Genomic DNA, 17,315 nt, shown 5'->3' with positions numbered 1-17,315 from the left:
GTTTCAGGAGTTGGTGGACAGGTAGGGACCGGGCTGGGAGTGGCAGAGTCTTCATCCAGGTCCATCGTGGTCTGGGGAAGCCAGCACAGGCTTTGCCACCGAGTCTCTCACCCTCAGTTTCCCCTCCATCACTGAGGGACCCTTCCCTGCTCTTCCCGGTTTCCAAGACACAGATGTCTTGGGTCATTTTGTTTTGTCCCCACAACTGTCGAGCTGTATCTCTTCAACAACCCCAGTAACATCCAGAGTGGCTTCACCTCCTCTGACCCTCAGGACCCTCCTCCACGGAGGTGATGCACACCAGGAGACCGTGGGTTTTATGTATCCACTGGTGTGCTGGGACTTACCGAGGCACACAGGAGGCCTTCAGCTGCCAGTTATGCGCAGTAGTCTGTGTGGGTGGCAGGTCAGTGGGTCAACCTGTGAGGATCGCATTCAGAGGCACATCTACCCTCTGCTGTTTGGGTTTTGTGGGTGATGGGTGGAGATTCTGCTTCTGCAGCTGTTTTCCTTGATTGTAACAAAATGCCTGAGGATGCAACTTGCTAAAAGAGGTTGACTTTGGCTCCTTACAGAGTTTTCAGTCCTGGTCACTTGACTTTGGGGCCATGTATAGTACATCAAGGTGTCCCAGCAGAAAGCATGTAGAAGGGTAAAGTAGCTTGCTTCAAGCAGACAGCAGGCAGAGGGTACTGGAGAACCTGGTACAACCTTCAAAGCCACAGGTCCCATGATCTGCTTCCTAGAGCCCCTTCTAAGTTTCCATTGCCTCCAAACAGCACCACTGTGGGGGTTTGAAGGAAAATGGCCCCCAAAGCGAGTGGCACTAATGGGAGGTGTGGTCTTGTTTGAGTAGGTGTGGTCTTGTTGGAGAAAGTGTGTCACTGGGGAGACAGGCTTTGGGGGTCTTACATATGCTAAAGATACTGCCTACTGTCTCAGACCACTTCCTATTGCCTGTGAGTCAAGATGTAAGAACTCTCAGCTCCTTCTCCAGCACCATGTCTGCCTGCATGCTGCCTCGCTTCCCACCATGATGATAATGGACTAAAAACTGCTGTACTGTAAGTCAGCCCCAATTAAATGTTTTCCTTTATAAGAGTTGCCGTGGTCATGGTGTCTCTTCACAGAAATAGAAACCCAAACTAAGACAACTATCAAAGTCTGGGCTGCAAAATCTGTGGATTCATCCAGCAAGGTGGTCACAGCCCATGTGATCCAGTCACCTTCCAGAAGCTCCAGCACAGCCCTCAGGGGACACCTCCAATCCAAATTCTGACAGCCTCTGAGCCAGGCACCCCGAGGTTTGAATCTCACCTCCCCCACCGGCTTGCTGTGTGTCTGTCACAGGACAGGTGTCAGCGGCCCTCTGCGCTGCAGCTTTGGTACCAACCTTGGAAGCCAAGCCCGGGGACGCTCTCCAAGGGTTGAGAAAGACGGCAGCGACCATGGTGATGGCAAAGGGGACACTGGCACAGTGAGTGTCATGAGACAGCCTTGGTTAGTACGGCGGCTATGATGTCGATCGTGATGGGCATGGAGACCCTTCCCCCAGAAAGGATAGTCACCATGGTAACAGCAGTACCCACAACGGCACTTTGGACTCTGTCTCAAGCTGGCCACACCCTATACTAGCCATCATCTGTGCCTTGCCAGGGCCCTCAGCAGCAAACACTGTCTTCCTCAGCAGGAAGCAGCTGACAGAACTCAGTCTCCACGGGGGGGGGGGGGGGGGGGGGGGGGGGGGGGGGGGGGCGGGGGACCACAAGACGGACACGACCCAACGACCCAGAAGAGTTCCAAAGACTACCACATCCTTCTGTCCTTGTGGGTTCCCCCACCCACTTCGAAGCTCCTCCCTGCCCCTCCCCCAGGCCCCTTCCTTTTCTTGAGAAAAAGTCTCCATTAAAGCCTTTCCCCGAGCCTCATTTTTTTTCTGGGTGTTTTTCTTCCCACTCTTCCTGGAGCAGAAGTTCCCCACACCTTGTATCGGTGAGTCACACCTCCTGTATTGTTGATGTAGGTGTTAATTTGGACAACGTAAATATTTACATTATATCCAAGCATACAGGACCCTGTCTTGGCAGTTCTTTTTGTAGTTTCCTGAGAGCCATGAAGTGAGAAAGACGCCTAAGTTTCTCTCAGTTCTGTGGGACTGGAGTCAGTGGGAAACAGGCATGCACTTGCCTATGAGGAGGCCCTGTGTGTGTGTGTGTGTGTGTGTGCTTTAGAGGGGGAGGCTGCTATTCATAGCGGGAACCAGGTCACCATGGGGTGGGGGAAAGAGTTCCTTATATCACCCAAAGCCTCTGTGAGCATTGCCCACGTGCCAGGTCACTGCCATCCAGATCACCAAGTTCACACCCTGGCAATCAACTTTGGAGGTCCCCTCTCCTCCCCAGCCTTCCTGGAACAAAGCAGGAAGAACTGTGATGGAGGTCTGCTCTGACCCTGGCCAGGCTGTATGCTCTCGGAGTCCTACAGACCCTCCTTGCAGAACAGTCTCACACAGGGCAACAATTTCCCAGCAGATCAGCAGGCCAGGAAACACCAGTCATCTGTAAAGAGGTACAGCCAGGAGAGACAGTCACAGAATGAGTCAGGTCTCTGTGGGAGACAGGAGCAGAATCTCTGTGTGATCACAACAGCCATCATTCACCATGAGACAGGGTAGAGCAGTGTGCCTGGTGATTTACCTCCACAACTTCAGCTGTCTCCCCACAAACCAGGAGGTCACTTGTCCAAGGCACCTGCAACAAGGGGCAGGCCCGGGAATTGAACCAAGGACCCAGTGGCTGCAAAGCCTCTGCTCACAGCCAGGATGTTATGTTGGCAGCCCATTTCCATCATCTGCAAAAACCAGCCCCCGATCCTGATATTGAATCCAGACCATCAGAACTGAGGGGACACTGGGACACTGTTAGCCCTGTATTTCCCATCCCAGTGGCTGCTGGCCACACACAGGAGCTGAGCCCTTGAGATGTGGCTGATCGGAATGAAGATGTCATTGTGGCCAGCTGTGGTGGCACACACCTTTAATCCCAGCACACAGGAGGCAGAAGCAGGCCGGACAGTACCTACCTAGTGCCTCAAAAAGGGCCAAACAAACAAAAGGCATCAGAGTTTAATGTGAATACACCTGCATTTACCTCGAGACAAAGCCCCTCAGTGTGTAAGATTTGGCCTTCTCTGGCTTTGGTTACCCACACTCGACCACAGTCCAAAAGTATTACATGGAGAACTTCCATTAAAGTGCACAAAGATAAACAATTCCTGAGTTTCCACACATGCCCTGCTTTAAGTGGCATCATCAAATCTCACGGGAATCTTGTCCATCCATCCAGCACGGGAATCCTCCTTTTTCCAATGTGTCCCCGAGGCACATGCTACCTTCCCACTAGTCAAATAGCGGCCATCATAGGGCTTGGACGTGAGGAACCCTTCTGTTACTTAATAATGGCCCTTCACACCAGAGTCCAGTACTGTGCTTGGCATTTGCCACAAAGAGCCTCTCTCCACACAAAAGGTGAAGAGAAGGGGGGAAACTCCACACAAAGTCTGCATTGTCGGAGAGTGAAGACAGCCTGCATTGAACATGCTTTATCTGGAATATTTTGCTTTAGGTACTCGGAGTAATAGTGATCCACTGCAGCCCAGGAACAGTCTGGGATTGGCAACTATTTTAATAGGAAAATTTGCTTTTACATTGATAAATCTACTCCACTGTGTTAGTCAATGGAAAACACCGGCCCCAGCTGAGATTTACCCCCTCCCTGTCTCCAGAGACCATTTTAGAAGATGAGATTGGGGGTCTGATCCTGGCTTAGCTGAGCAGGTAACTCCTTTTGTGGTTTGAATGAAAATGTCTTCCAAAGGCTCATGTGTTTGGACACCTCATCCCCAGCCAGTGGTGTGGTTTAGGAAGTTGTAGAACCAACAAGACCTTTTGGGAGAGAGAGCATTGACCTCGCTGGTACTTAATTGACAAATTCGACTTGATTGTAGATATGAATGCACATGGGAAAACAGTAGAGGAGGAATTCGTTAGCTACAGGTTCAGGTGCCCACTTAAGGGTCTGGGGTGTGTCCCCACAGGCCAGGGGGACCGCTGCATCAAATACGGGTGATGTGACATGTTGAGCCAAGCAGAGATTCATTATAGGAAGTTGCCATTTGTTAACTCTGTAAACAGGATTGCTGAGAAACTTAAGGTCACATGGGTGACTTCCTCCTGAGTATTCTCCAGTCCCTGGAACAGAGAAGTTTAGAGTGGGCTTGGAGGAGGGGGCAGCCGGCCGGCCGAGGGGCTGAGTGTCCACCGCAGCCTCACAGGCCCAGTCTGCAGCAGGAGCGGAGCCCTCGGAGAAGGTGGCTGCTGGGAAAGGGTGTGTGTCAGAGACCCATGAAAAATGAAAGGATAATAGTAAGAGGGAGAAAGGAAATCTATAATCCCCCGGGGGAAAGGAGAGGCTCCATTCATCAACTTCTCTTTGAACCTTCTTTTTAAAAGTCCCTACGAACACAGGGACTCCTTAGCTGTCGACTCTGGGTGTGATGGAACTGTTAGTCCTGGGTCTGCAGGTTGCGGAAGAGAATGGTTGGAGCTCTCTCCAATGTGTCAGCTCAGGGTGGCTGCAAGGACCTGCCCTTGAGCCCTCCTATGACTGCTGTGTGACCTCAGAAAATCAGTCTCCCTCTCCGGGCTTCTTCCTTGTTCCTTAGAGACAGGGAGGGCCAAGGGACCTTCAAGGCCATTCAATGCTAGGTGAATATTCAGGAACCAAGGGACAGGGTTTGAGAAGTGCCTGGGTTACTATTGCTGAGATAAAGAACATGACCAAAAGCAACTTTGGAAAGAGAGGGTTTATTTCAGCTCAGAGTTATAGTCCATCATGAAGAGAAGGCAGGACAGGAACTGGAGGCAGGAACCGAAGAAGCTGAAGCCATGGAGGAACACTGCTTACTGGCTTGCTCCTCCTGGCTTGCTCAGTCTGCTTTCTTATACAACCCAGAACCACGTGCCCAGGGGTGGCACCACTCACACTGACCTTCCTTCTGATCCCCGAGGCCCCAACCCCAGAGCTATCTGCCCAAAAAAGCCCCAAAACCCATTGGCTGAGGAGAGGCATAGGCATGTTACTGTTTCCCACGGGGCACAGCTATTGTTTTCGAGGAAAATGGTTGCTGAGGTGGTCATGCTCTTGGCAGAAGGACCCACCAACTTCCTGTCTACCCACCCTGAAAGCCAGAGACCATGGAGAAGTTTCTGGGCCCAGATGCATGTGTGTAAGACCAAGACAGAGAGCACAGGGCCTCTCTGAGCACGCAGGTGCAGCACACATCTGCTGAGCCCCACACAGCGGGAAAGCATCATGGGTTGTCCAGAGCAGGTGCAGCTCCAGGCAAGAGTTGGAGACCCATCCATGAGTGAATAAGCACTGGAGTTAGAATTCACACCCAGGATCCCTTCACAGCACAGCGGAATTACTAGTGAGTAAAGTGTCAGGGGCCTCTCGTTACCCCACCAAAGCAGGCGCCTTCCCTGTCCCAAAGCTGCTGAATCCTCTTCCAGTATAGATGCAACTGTCCCGCCTGGACACCCTCCTTTGTTACAACAGGAATGAACAGATACAGCAATGCCAAACTTCAGGATGAGTCAGATCATGGAATTATTTGACAAGGAATTGTTTAAACAGTCACCATAACATGGTTCAGACCAACTCCAAATCATCTCCAAACAAGGTGGAAATCCCAGTACATCGACAGAAGTTTATAGAAAGCTGACATCACAGGGCTAAGAGACACAGGCACGGAAATAGCGTTCTCGGCAGATGCAGCAGTGGAGAGAGGGTGGGATGGAATCGGTGAACTCAGGGACAGACGATGGAAGTCACCTGCCTCGGCGAAGGGGAGGAGACACAGTCTGGAGGCTCACGCAGCACAGCGGAAATGCTCACAGTCATCTCAGCAGACGTCAAGTGGGAGAGGAGCATGGGAATGAGGGTGTCCGAAACAATGGCCAAAGAGAGCTTCTAAATTTGGTGAAAGACACAGACCTACATATCCAAGAAGCTGAGTGCCGTGAACAAAGACAGACACCCGAACAGGGTAGGCCGAGACATGATAATTAAATTCTTAAAAATTAAAACTGTGGAAGGTAAACTTTAGAGCAGCCAGAGAACTAGTATAATTGTCTAGTGGAGAAGATACACTCAAATAGGTTTCTCTTCTAAAACAAAGAAGTCAAAAGGGCACACAATATGGTTGAACTGGAGAAAGGGGGGTTATAGATGGAAGAGTGGCAAGCTTCAGATTCTATTTAAGGAATCTCTCCGGAAACTCTTAAACAGGATGGGAGTCGAAAGGCAGGAACACTGGGGGCGTATTTTAGCCTAGGTACTACAGCCACACCACAAAGAGAAAAACTCCCAGCAACTCCCAGCCAGGTAAACATAGTACCTCAGTCTGCAGACCTGTCTTCAGAGTCTGTGACCAGCAAATGGTATGTCAAGCTATTGCTGAGAAATAAGGCAGGCTTAGGAGTCAACTCTATTGGCAAAGGACTCACCACAGGAGTGTGAGGACCTAGGTTTGGATCCTAAAATCCCACATAAAAAGCTGGGGGTGGTAATGTGTGCCCGTAATCCTAGCGCTGTAGAGGTGGAGGCGGGATGATCCCTGGAGCTTGTTGACCAACCAGCCTAGTTTACCTGGTGAGTTCCCAGCTCAGTGAGAGGTCTTGCCTCAAAAACAATAAGGTGGGAAGATCCTGAGGAAGGACACCTGAGGCTGACCTCTGACCTCCATGCACACAAGTACACGAGTGTATACATACACACACACACACACACACACACACACACACACACACACACATACACACACTAAACAGAGAGGGAGAAGCTTGCTAAAAGGCAAAATACCCAACCTGAAGGAACAAAGCAAGCTCCATAGGAGGGCACACAGTGTTCCTCGTATTGAACGGATGCTGTTCTTATAATTAAATGGTCCAGAGAGAGAGCCGTGCTAACACTAACATGACTCTCATTCACCTGAGGCAGGATCCCGTTACATGGAGAAATATTTCTATCTGGAAATCAATGGAAGCCCATGGGAAGAATTACTCGCTAAATAGTGAGGGCAGATGAGTCAATAGACCCTCGTGAGCGGCTGAGATGAGGCCACAACTCACTCCTGATTATAGGGCCAAAGACATCAAATTGATAACACGGTGATACTGAACAAGGGGAAAATGTGCAAATTCTTAGGAAGAAAGGCAAGACCAGCTAATATCATGATGGACAAGCTTCCTGGGCTGCATATTTTCTGTTCACAGGACTGAGTCTGGGACAGCCCCCTGCCACCCATGTGAGCCCTGGGCTAGACCCTACCTCATGAAGCTATGTCTCTCCAAGGCCTCTTGTTCCCATTCTCTCCCTCACAGCACACTTTAGTTTACCAAGTCGTTTCTCTTAGGGGATCCCTGACTGGGTGCTTGGGAGCCAAGATCCTTGGGGGTCAAATCCCTCATTCTAGATGACTCCAGGCAGGATATTGCCCACATGTGCCTCAGTTTCTCCATCAGTAAAATAAGACTGATAGTATCCCTGATAGGATTCTTGTGATGTCTATCCAAGGAGAGTACAAGGTGTGTAAAGCCCAGTGAGAAGAAATTCCTCAGTCAGTCAGAGCTCTGCATCCTCCTCCCCTTTACAGAAGGGGAAACTGAGGCACAAAGGGAATCAGGGTGCTGCAGGGCCAGCATCCAGACCCGGTGCTGCCACTTTCTTCCCATTTCATCTGGTGGAGGAGAGAAAATATGAGGACCATGGGGCTCCTGGCTGTTGTCCCTGTGTGTGGAGCCAGGGCAAAGGACATTGACACCGGCCACACATACCCAGCATGGGACTGAGTGGTGGTGTTGCTCATGAGGACAACTCCATTCCCACCTCACAGCAGAGACAAGAGTCCAAGGTTCCACAGATGGTGCTGTCAAGTCAGCTCAGCACCTGGCATCCATGGCTGTTCTTGCCCTAGACCCTCCCCCACCAAATGCTGAGTGCAGTCTATCATAGGCAATGACACCAAGGCTCAGGGCGGGCATGGCATCCTCCCAAGGTTTCACAGCCCAGGAGAGGAAGGATCCCACAGAGCTCACTACAGAGATGTCATTGTCCACCCTGTGACCAGGTGGGTGTCTCCTCCTTTTCCTATGCTCTATGCCTTGGATGGGGAATGGGGGATTGACTGAGCTGCTGGAGGGAGGGCCTGGGGGACCAGGAGGGTAGGCTGGGCCTGCAGCCTCTGGGAAATCACTTGACTCCTGCACTTGCTGGAATTGCTGCTCTTTGCAATCCCAGTGCTAAGCCTGAGCCTCCTCGGAGACCCCAATAGGAGGATCTCATTTCTCTCCATCCTTGGCATTGGCAGAACCATGTATGTACTTCAGAAACAGAAGTTCCCTCTTCACAGGATTTGGGGGGACCCCACCCAAATGGAAGCTTCTTAGCCTCCTCCATTATGACTCCTCCCAAGGTCGGAGATCACATCAATAACTCCTTCTCACCTGTAGCCCACTGTAGAGCCACAGTCAAACTGTCTCAGTTGTGAACTTGTGAACCTAGCTTCCTCCCCCCCCCACAAAATCAATGATAAAGCCAGCTTCCAAATCCCCCTCAGCTTGGAGTGCACAAACTGAGGCCTTTTATAGACTTCTTCTGGGCTAGCAGGAGTCTCTATTGCCCTAAACCCTGCCCAGGTCTAGAGGACCAGCCTGGCTCCGAGAGCAATCGGTAAGAGAGTGATGGCCCAAACCAGCAAGTAGCTGTAGTCCCAAACACCTTGGCCCTCATCAGCTACCCATGGTGGATCCTTTTACCCAGGCAAAGCCCAGTGGACTAGGTAAGAAGTTCTCAGGGGAATGGAAAAGCTCCCTGGCTTAGAACTTTCCCAGGAAGGTCATGTTCAGGTCAGACTTGTCAAGTTCAGGATCCAGAGACACCCATGCCTGGGCTGCTCACCTCCAAGTTCGTGGCTTTACAGTCAGGCAGAAGTTCTGCAGATGGAGACTGAAGGAGTCAAATGCATCCCCAGACTCCTCCTGGGAGCACTGTGGCAGTGAGAGTCAGCCATGGCTCTGCTCTGGGGGACAGGGACCAAGCTCAGGCTAGGGGTCCTGTGTTAATGTTCTCATCACTGAGACACAGCAGGTGGGTTCGAGGTGGGAGGGGGCTGTTAGGCAGGGGGAAGAGCGGTGCCTACAGGGCAGGAGCCAAGCTTGAAGACCTCGTGTCCTGGGATCTCTCCAGCCCCTTCACAGTGTGTCCTCTGGGTAGGCAACATAGGAAGTTTCCATTCTTCACAGCAGAAACTGGCAGCCAGCCAACTGCCCCCAGCCATGGATACGTTTCCTCAGAGAGTGAAGGAGTCAGGAAGCAGAAGCCAGCAATTAACCAAGAACTTTGCAGATGGGATGTGCTGGAGTCTTCAATGGTACTGCAGTGGACTCCCCGGCAGTGAGTGGACCTAATGCGTCCACCATATGTCTGCTGACACGGCACTTGAGAGTCCAAAAATCCAAGACACAGAGTGTTGTAGAATATTATTTTAAGGTGTGGTTTATTTATGTTGCACTTGTTTAAATCTGTGAAGCTGTGTTACTATTCCTGTCTAAAACAACTGATGGTCTAATAAAGAGCTGAACTGCATATAGCAAGGCAGGAGAAAGGATAGGCGGGGCTGGCAGGCAGAGAAGATAAATAGAAGGAGAAATCTGGAAGGAGAGAAGAAGAAGGAATAAGAGAACAAGGAAAGGAAGGCACTAGGAGCCAGCCACCCAGCCAGCCACAGAGTAAGAGTGAAAGTAAGATTTACAGAAACAGAGAAAGGTAAAAGCCAAGAGGCAAAGGGTAGATGGGATAATTTAAAGTTAAGAAAAGCTGCCGGGTGGTAGTGGCGCATGCCTTTAATCCCAGCACTTGGGAGGCAGAGGCAGGCAGATCTCTGTGAGTTCGAGGCCAGCCTGGTCTACAGAGTGAGTTCCAGAACAGGCTCCAAAGCTACACAGAGAAACCCTGTCTTGCAAAACCAAAACAAGAAAAAGAAAAGAATAGTTGGCTAGAAACAAGCCAAGCTGAGGCTGGGCATTTATAATTAAGAATAAGCCTCCATGAGTGATTTATTTGGGAGCTGGGTGGTAGGCGCTCCAAAAAGAGTTTTTTTTTAAAAAAAAGCAATCAACAACACAGAGCGAGGGAGGAGGTTACTCAGAAGGCTAGTGAACATCATTCCTCAGTAAATCCATGGGGAAACTGAAGCAGAGAGAGAGAGGAGGAGGAGCTGCTCAAGAACACACAGCAAGAACGTGGGTGGGCTGGGAATGAGCTCTCTGAAGAAACAGGTCATGGCGGTTCAGTGCACACAGTTAAGTACAAGATCAAGGCCATGGATGCTGAAGATGAAGCAGGCTGAGACTCAGTAGGCTATGGAGTTTGCCCAATGGTGAGCTCAGAAGAGGAAGGAGGAGTTGGAGCCTGGTCTGAACACCATCTCTTCATTTGATGGTATAGGATCTTGTGTAGCCGAGGCTGGCCTCAAACTGGTCATATAGGAAAAATTATCTTGAACTTCTGATTCTCCTGACTCCAGAATGGTAGGATTGCAGGCGTGCCCCACTTTGCTCACCTGATGCTTAGAGAGAACACTGTCTGCCCAAGGACGAGTGCAGAGTTGACATCATTCCTGAGTACTCAAAGTGCCACCGTCACCTAAGTCCCAGTAGGAACTTCGGTGGTCAATAGAGACAGAGCTCAAGTCTCACTCACAGTGAGTACGGTGAGTCCACAAAACTTTCTTGTGGTGTCCCTTTGAAATAAAAATAATGACCCTCAAGGGGACATGGGACGGTGAGTTCTCATGTCCTTAATCTATAAAACCTGTAACCCACCAAGGATTTCTTTCCCCAATCACTCTCTACTTTATTTTCTGAGGCAGAGTCTCTCACTGAACCTGGAGCTCATTGGTGCCGATAGACTAGCTGGCCACTGAGCACCAGGAGTCAGCCTACCACAAGCCCACACTGCTGCAAGTGGACACTGGGGATCCAAACTCGGAGTGCAAGGCAAGCACTTTGCTTACAGTTATCTGTCCAGCTCCCACACCTGCTCCCTGGTAGTGTAGACCCCTTTTTCTGGGGAAGCCTACTCTTTGAAATGAGAACCTTATCACACCTAGGAGTGAGGAATTCCCCTAACTGCAGCCCACAGTCCCACAGAAACACTGAAGGGGATTCCTCCCTGAAGCTCATCTTCCCACACCCCGCTGACTCTTTCACAGAGCTGTAGTGGGGGTAGGGCGTGGGGGCAGGTAGGAGTTGCAGGATGAGGCTGTCTGAGGAGCCCCTGTTGACACAAGCCTGTATATCTGGCACTCTGGAAGCTGACGAAGGAGGATTGGCACAAGTTCACAGCTAGCCTAGGCTACATAGTGAACCCAAGTCAGCTGAGAAGGAGGATTGATGCAAGTTTACAGCTAGCCTGGGCTACATAGTGAGCCCAAGTCGGCCAAGACTACACAGCAAAACTCTGTCTCAGAAACAAAAACAGACGGTTCTTGGAAGAAGAATCCTAGAGACAGAACAAGAACTGAGGAATCCAGGCCCCAGAACTTACAGCTACATTTGACCCTGGGCACGCTAAACATTAAATCCAGCGTGATTAAAACAAATCTTCATGCCGAAGGCTTTTTTTCAACTCAGTTCCTATTACGAGCTACCACACGTCTGGCTTTCAACAAAAATCACAGGAGATGATAAGAGAGAAGAAAAAATGTGGATAAAAAGAAACAAAGGGGATTAAGAACGAGGCTCAGAGACAACATAGATCAGCGGAGAATTTCAAACAACTGTGATGAATGTGTTGAAGACTCCAGGGGAGAAACAGGGTGAGAGCAAATGGCTGTTGAGTCAGGAGATAGACACTAGAGGAAAGGCTAGCAATGAGAAGGTGTTGTGAAAGAAACAGACGCTGCTCATCGATTGGTCAATAGACTGGACATGGCCACAGGAAGGAACAGATGAACTCAAAGATGACTCCCATGATGCTTTCCCACCCGGAGTGCAAAAGGAGGCATATGTGTGTGATAAAGCAGACCAGAGCTGTTAAGACCCGGCAGGTGTCTCAGAATACCTAACATACTTCTTCCCATCTAGAGGAGCCAAAGGAGAAGACAGAGATGAAGAGCCAGGAATTGCCCAGGGTTCTCAGTAGAACCACGAGGGGAAAAGACCAAATCCACAATTGTCCAATTAAAGCAAGCTGTGTTTTGGGGTGCACCCAGGACTGGTCACCTGGCTGTCTCACCCTAAGTCGGGATTTGAGAGAGCAGCTCCTGCTGGCCTCTTGGGGTCCGTTTTATAGGAGAGATAAGGTATTCCCAGGGGTGAGAGAGTTGGCTGTTCCATGTTGTTAGAAAGATACAATGAAAGGAAAGGAACAAGGGTAAGGATGGACATCATGTGAATGGGGTCGCAAGTTCAGTGTAGGTTGAAAACCATGTTTTGCAATTTACTTCAGAGCTAAGAATCAGGAACTTATTCTTAATTACAAGTATGCTGTGGGATGTCTTTCTGTATGCTGTGAATATGTGTTGCTCCCATTGGCTAATAAATAAAGTTGATTTGGCCTATGGCAAGGCAGCTTAGAGGCAGGTGGGAAATCTGCGAGAGACAGGAAAGAGAAAGGCGGAGTCTGAGGAGAAGCTGGGAGCTGCCACCAGGAGAAGCAAGATGTAAAAGTACTGGTAAGCCACGGCTACACGTGGAAACATAGTTTAATAGAAATGGGTTAATTTAAGATATAAGAGCTAGCTAGCAAGAAGCCTGACTCATAGGCCATACAGTTTGTAAATAATACAAGCCTCTGTGTGTTTACTCGGACTAAGCGGCGGCAGGAAGTGGGAGGGAGAACCAGAGAAACTTTCTGGCTAGACAAGTAGAAGCCTTAACTTTCAAGAACTTAACACAGGACAAACAAGAACTTACTCTTTGACTGCAAACAGAACCCTTAACCTGCACAGTATATTTTTCCTATTTTGTCTCATACTCAGCAGAGAACCGATAGGCTTCAACTGACAAAAGAGAGTCTGTGTGGAAAATGGTGCATGGGCGATTGAACGCCACATCTTTAAAATGAACCTAGACACATCTCACAACAGCCACAAAAAAAAAAAAATAATAACTAAACAGAAAACACAAACATTTCAGTAGAAAACATTGGTGGCTTTGCCTTTGACAAGGAATTAGTGTGTGTGGACACATGCTTGCGTACATTTACGTGTGTGTGTGTGTGTGTGTGTGTGTGTGTGTGTGTATCTGTCTGTATGATGATGATGATGATGTGTGTGTATAAATGTAGGTGTACAGGTAGAGACCATCAGGTGTCCTTATTTTTTGAGGCAGGGTCTCTCACTGGACCAAGCTCATTGTTTCAGCATGATTGGCTGGCCAGCAAGTCCTGAACATCCCTAGCACTGGGGTCATAGATATGTCCCACCACAACCAGCTCTTCTTGTGGGCTTAGAAGATATAAACACAGGTCCTCAAGTATTTGTGACAAGCACTTTACTGACTGAGCTGTCTCCCCGGCTCCTGGTAGTGAGTTTTGTATACAAGATTAAAAGCCTGGATTCATGAAAGAAAAATCAATTGATGTTGGGCTTCACTAAAATTACATTTTTCTGCTCTCTGAAAAATGGTAAAGAGAATCAGCAGACATGCCATTGGCAGGGGAGAAAATATTTACCAACCACATCTGATAAAGGACTGTTACTGTAATCCAAGATGCACAGGTTGTAAGTGTGGCAGCTCTGACTGGGATGGTTTCCCCGGTGGAAATGTTGGGGCTTCTGATTCTGAAAGGAAATGAATCCTGGCAGCCAGGAGCCAAGGAATACCACACAACAAATCTCACACAAAAGATTTATTGGGAGAGCCACAGGAGGGGTGGCTGCCCCCGCTTGGGGCTCAGATCAGGATCCCCTGTCTAAAGATTGGTGTCACCTTCAAGATTGGTTGATCCTCCCACCTCAGTGCTGTCAAGACAGTCCCCCACAGGTATACCTGAAGGCCGGTCTGACCTAGATGATCCCTCATTGAGACTCTATAGTGGTGACTCTAGACTGTGTCGAAGTGACAGTTAACCCTACCATCCCAGACAGGAAGCCATCCTCATGTTCTTGTGTATGGTCACTGCTGGCATTTACCAGCGCCTGCTGCCAATTGGAGTTGTCAGTTTGAGAGTCTGGGTCCTTCCTCTGGGACTGATCACCATGCTCTCAGATTTTGGCCCTGCTACTCAGAGTTCCTAGGGAGGGAGGGAGGGAGGGATGAGAGCCCCCTAACCTAATTTTTCCTCAAAACTATCCAATGAGCTGATCACCAATTCATTCACCCATTTGGGTGAGTACAACCCACACATGGACATCAACTCCTCTGGGCTGTCTGTCTTCAGTCAAGTCTCCTCTGAGCTCCCAAGGACACCATGAGCACAGACCCACATCACTTCCTACTCACTGAAATGGTAAGTTTTGCAAAAGAGAGTTTATTCACAGGGTAGCCAGGCATGGAGAGGAAGACTCAAGGCTCAGCTCAGCTTCTCCAAGCACAGGGCTTGGGGCCACTTGGGGGACGAAGAAGCCTGTGGTTTAAGTCGTGGGGAAAGGAACTAGAGGTGAGACCAACTCATCCACGGCCTTCATGGCTCATTCTGTTACGCGTGTTCAGACAACGAAGGTGTGGGGGGCTAAGAGAGGTGCTCTGTCTTCTAACGTGAGAGGTCACCTGCACAAGTGAAAAATCAATAGTTTCAACAACAGTAGCCGTCAGCTCCCTGAAGGTAACCTAGGCAACCACTGTCATCATGACCCACACATCGAAGGTGTCACCTGGCAGAGCGAGTGAGGGACTAATAATAACTCATTTGGCCCCGAAAGCGACAGAAGTGGTGATTTTCAAAACCAACTGACAGCAAGTGACCCCGGAGGCCTTATTGAGGTCTGGGTTAGTGTCAGTACCATGAGAGGCTTCACAGGCTTTCTGCCGTCAGCAGCCACCAGAGCCACAACCACAGAAGCCACAGTGGCAATTAGCCCCACTTCTGCTCACCACTTTCAAACACAGCTGGGCTAGGAGTCTACCCGCACATCCCAGCTCAGGGCTCGCCGAGATTGGAAGACCCCAGCTGATCAGGGCCGAGAAGGTGGATATGCATCATTTGTTCACTTCCTTTTCCTTCCCCTCCGGGATCCTGGCTGAGGAAAGGGACCCTAGAAGGAAAGATCAGAGCTTCAGCGGCAGCCCATACTGTCTGAGCTGCCCCCCTCATTCACTGCTGGGACTTCTGTGCTGTTATAATGTTTTACGTTAATTGAATAATTCATTTTACATTAATTAATTGATAAAGGACTTGTGGTGCTGAGATTGAATCCGGGGCTTTGTGAATGCTAAGCCAACACTCTAGCCACTGAGCTATGTCCCCAGCCCTTCATGTTTACTTTTAATTTTAAAAAATGTTTGAGCTGTGGTATCCCTCAGTTGTGGGGGGATAGACCTACGTCGGCTTTTTTCTGAGGTGCAGTGGACATGTTTATTGGAACCGGAGAGTTCCCTGGCAGACAAGGAGGTCTGTCTCTCTGGCTGACCTTTGATGCCTCACCCACAGTTCTCCCTATCTGTTCACCCTGCCCTGCTGCTGAGACCCCCCCCCCCCAGAAAGTCCCAGTAATATTGCTCAAGCGTCAACGGAATTCTGTGGCCTTTGCGTAGTTCACAGAAAATTCTCTTCCCCTCTGCCCAACCAGGGAGCACGAGGTCCCCCCCACAACCCCCTACCCCCACTCCCATCCACCCCCGCCCCGCCTCCCAACCTCCTCTCCACATCTGCCCTGGTGCCCTGGTGGACAGCTGTGGCCAACCTCCGACCTTCTGAATTCTCAATTTTTTTAGGCCCTTTACTCTAGTGATGGTCTTCCTCAGTATCATTCAGGGAAACTGAGGCACAGATCGGTTAAATTAAAAATATAATGTAATAAAACCAAAGTTTATGGTCTGGAAAATACATAGAAACAGAGGAGGGGGGCATAAGAAAGGGGTGAGGGAACAAAATAAGACACATGCCATGAAAAAGGGGGGTTACCCCCAAACTTGAGAAGGAAAAAGGGAAACTAGATGCAGAACTCTGGGCCAATAAGCTCTGGAGTTTAGACTCACCAAGTACATTCTGGACAAAAATGTAGCTATTGAAACCAACCCCAGAAGAAAACATAAGATTCTCAGAAACTGTAAAAACACTGAAGGAGTGGAGTCAATTGTAGAAATATGCCGATAAGGCTTTAGCCAGGGGTTGTACAGCTTCTCAGAAATCCTGATGATGGGGATTCTGAAGATATTTCTGTTTGTGAGACTAACAAAGCCTTGAACCCAAGGTCACACCATAAATAGAAAGCTAAAGAGCAGATTCACTTAAAAATGTGAACGCAAATTGCCTTTTAAGAACGAACGAACGGGACGGGACAAAGTGGAAGAGAAGGTTCATCAAGTGGCGATGTTGCCAGACTGCTCTGAGGAGTCCAGGTGCGTCCCCAGAAGTCATTTTAAAAAGCCACAAGTGGCAGTGTGCATCCGGAGAATGGCCCAGAAGAAGCTCATGGGCCAGCTGGATCACATACCACTGTGATGGAAACAAGAAAATCTACACCTCAGCAAGGTGGATGGTGAGAATCAACTCCCTTTGACCTCCAGATCTGTAGGGCAGTGGGAGTGCGCATGTGTACAGTTGTGAGCCATTATGCAGGTTCTGGGATGCAAACCCAAGTCCTCTGCTGAAGCAGCAAGCACTCTTAACCACAGAGACATCGATCCAGGCCTATGAATAAAAATTTTAAAAATAAACGTGAAGGGCTGGGGACGTAGCTCAAGGACTAGAGTATTGGCCTAGCATACACAAGGCCCTGGATTCAATCTTGGCACTACAATTACTTTATCAATTAATTAACGTAAAATTAATTATTCAATTAATGTAAATAATTATAACAGCACTGAAAATCCCAGCAATGAATGAATCAGGTAATAGATCACAGCGGCTGGCTTCCTTCTGCCGGGAATGTGGCGCATGGTTAGCAGTAATGTATTCAGGAAACTAATTTGTCACATTAGGGAGTCTTTGAAAAACAGATGCTCATCTGAACGGGTGACGAAAAGGCATTTAACCAAAACTGTCATCCATTCACGGCCAAACTCCCAGCAAGCTAGGAGGAGAGAA

The sequence above is a fragment of the Peromyscus eremicus genome, chromosome 2 (genome assembly GCF_949786415.1).
Source record: "Peromyscus eremicus chromosome 2, PerEre_H2_v1, whole genome shotgun sequence".
Classification (NCBI taxonomy): domain Eukaryota; kingdom Metazoa; phylum Chordata; class Mammalia; order Rodentia; family Cricetidae; genus Peromyscus; species Peromyscus eremicus.
The sequence above is the reverse complement of the archived record's forward strand: the minus strand, read 5'-3'. Positions refer to the sequence as shown.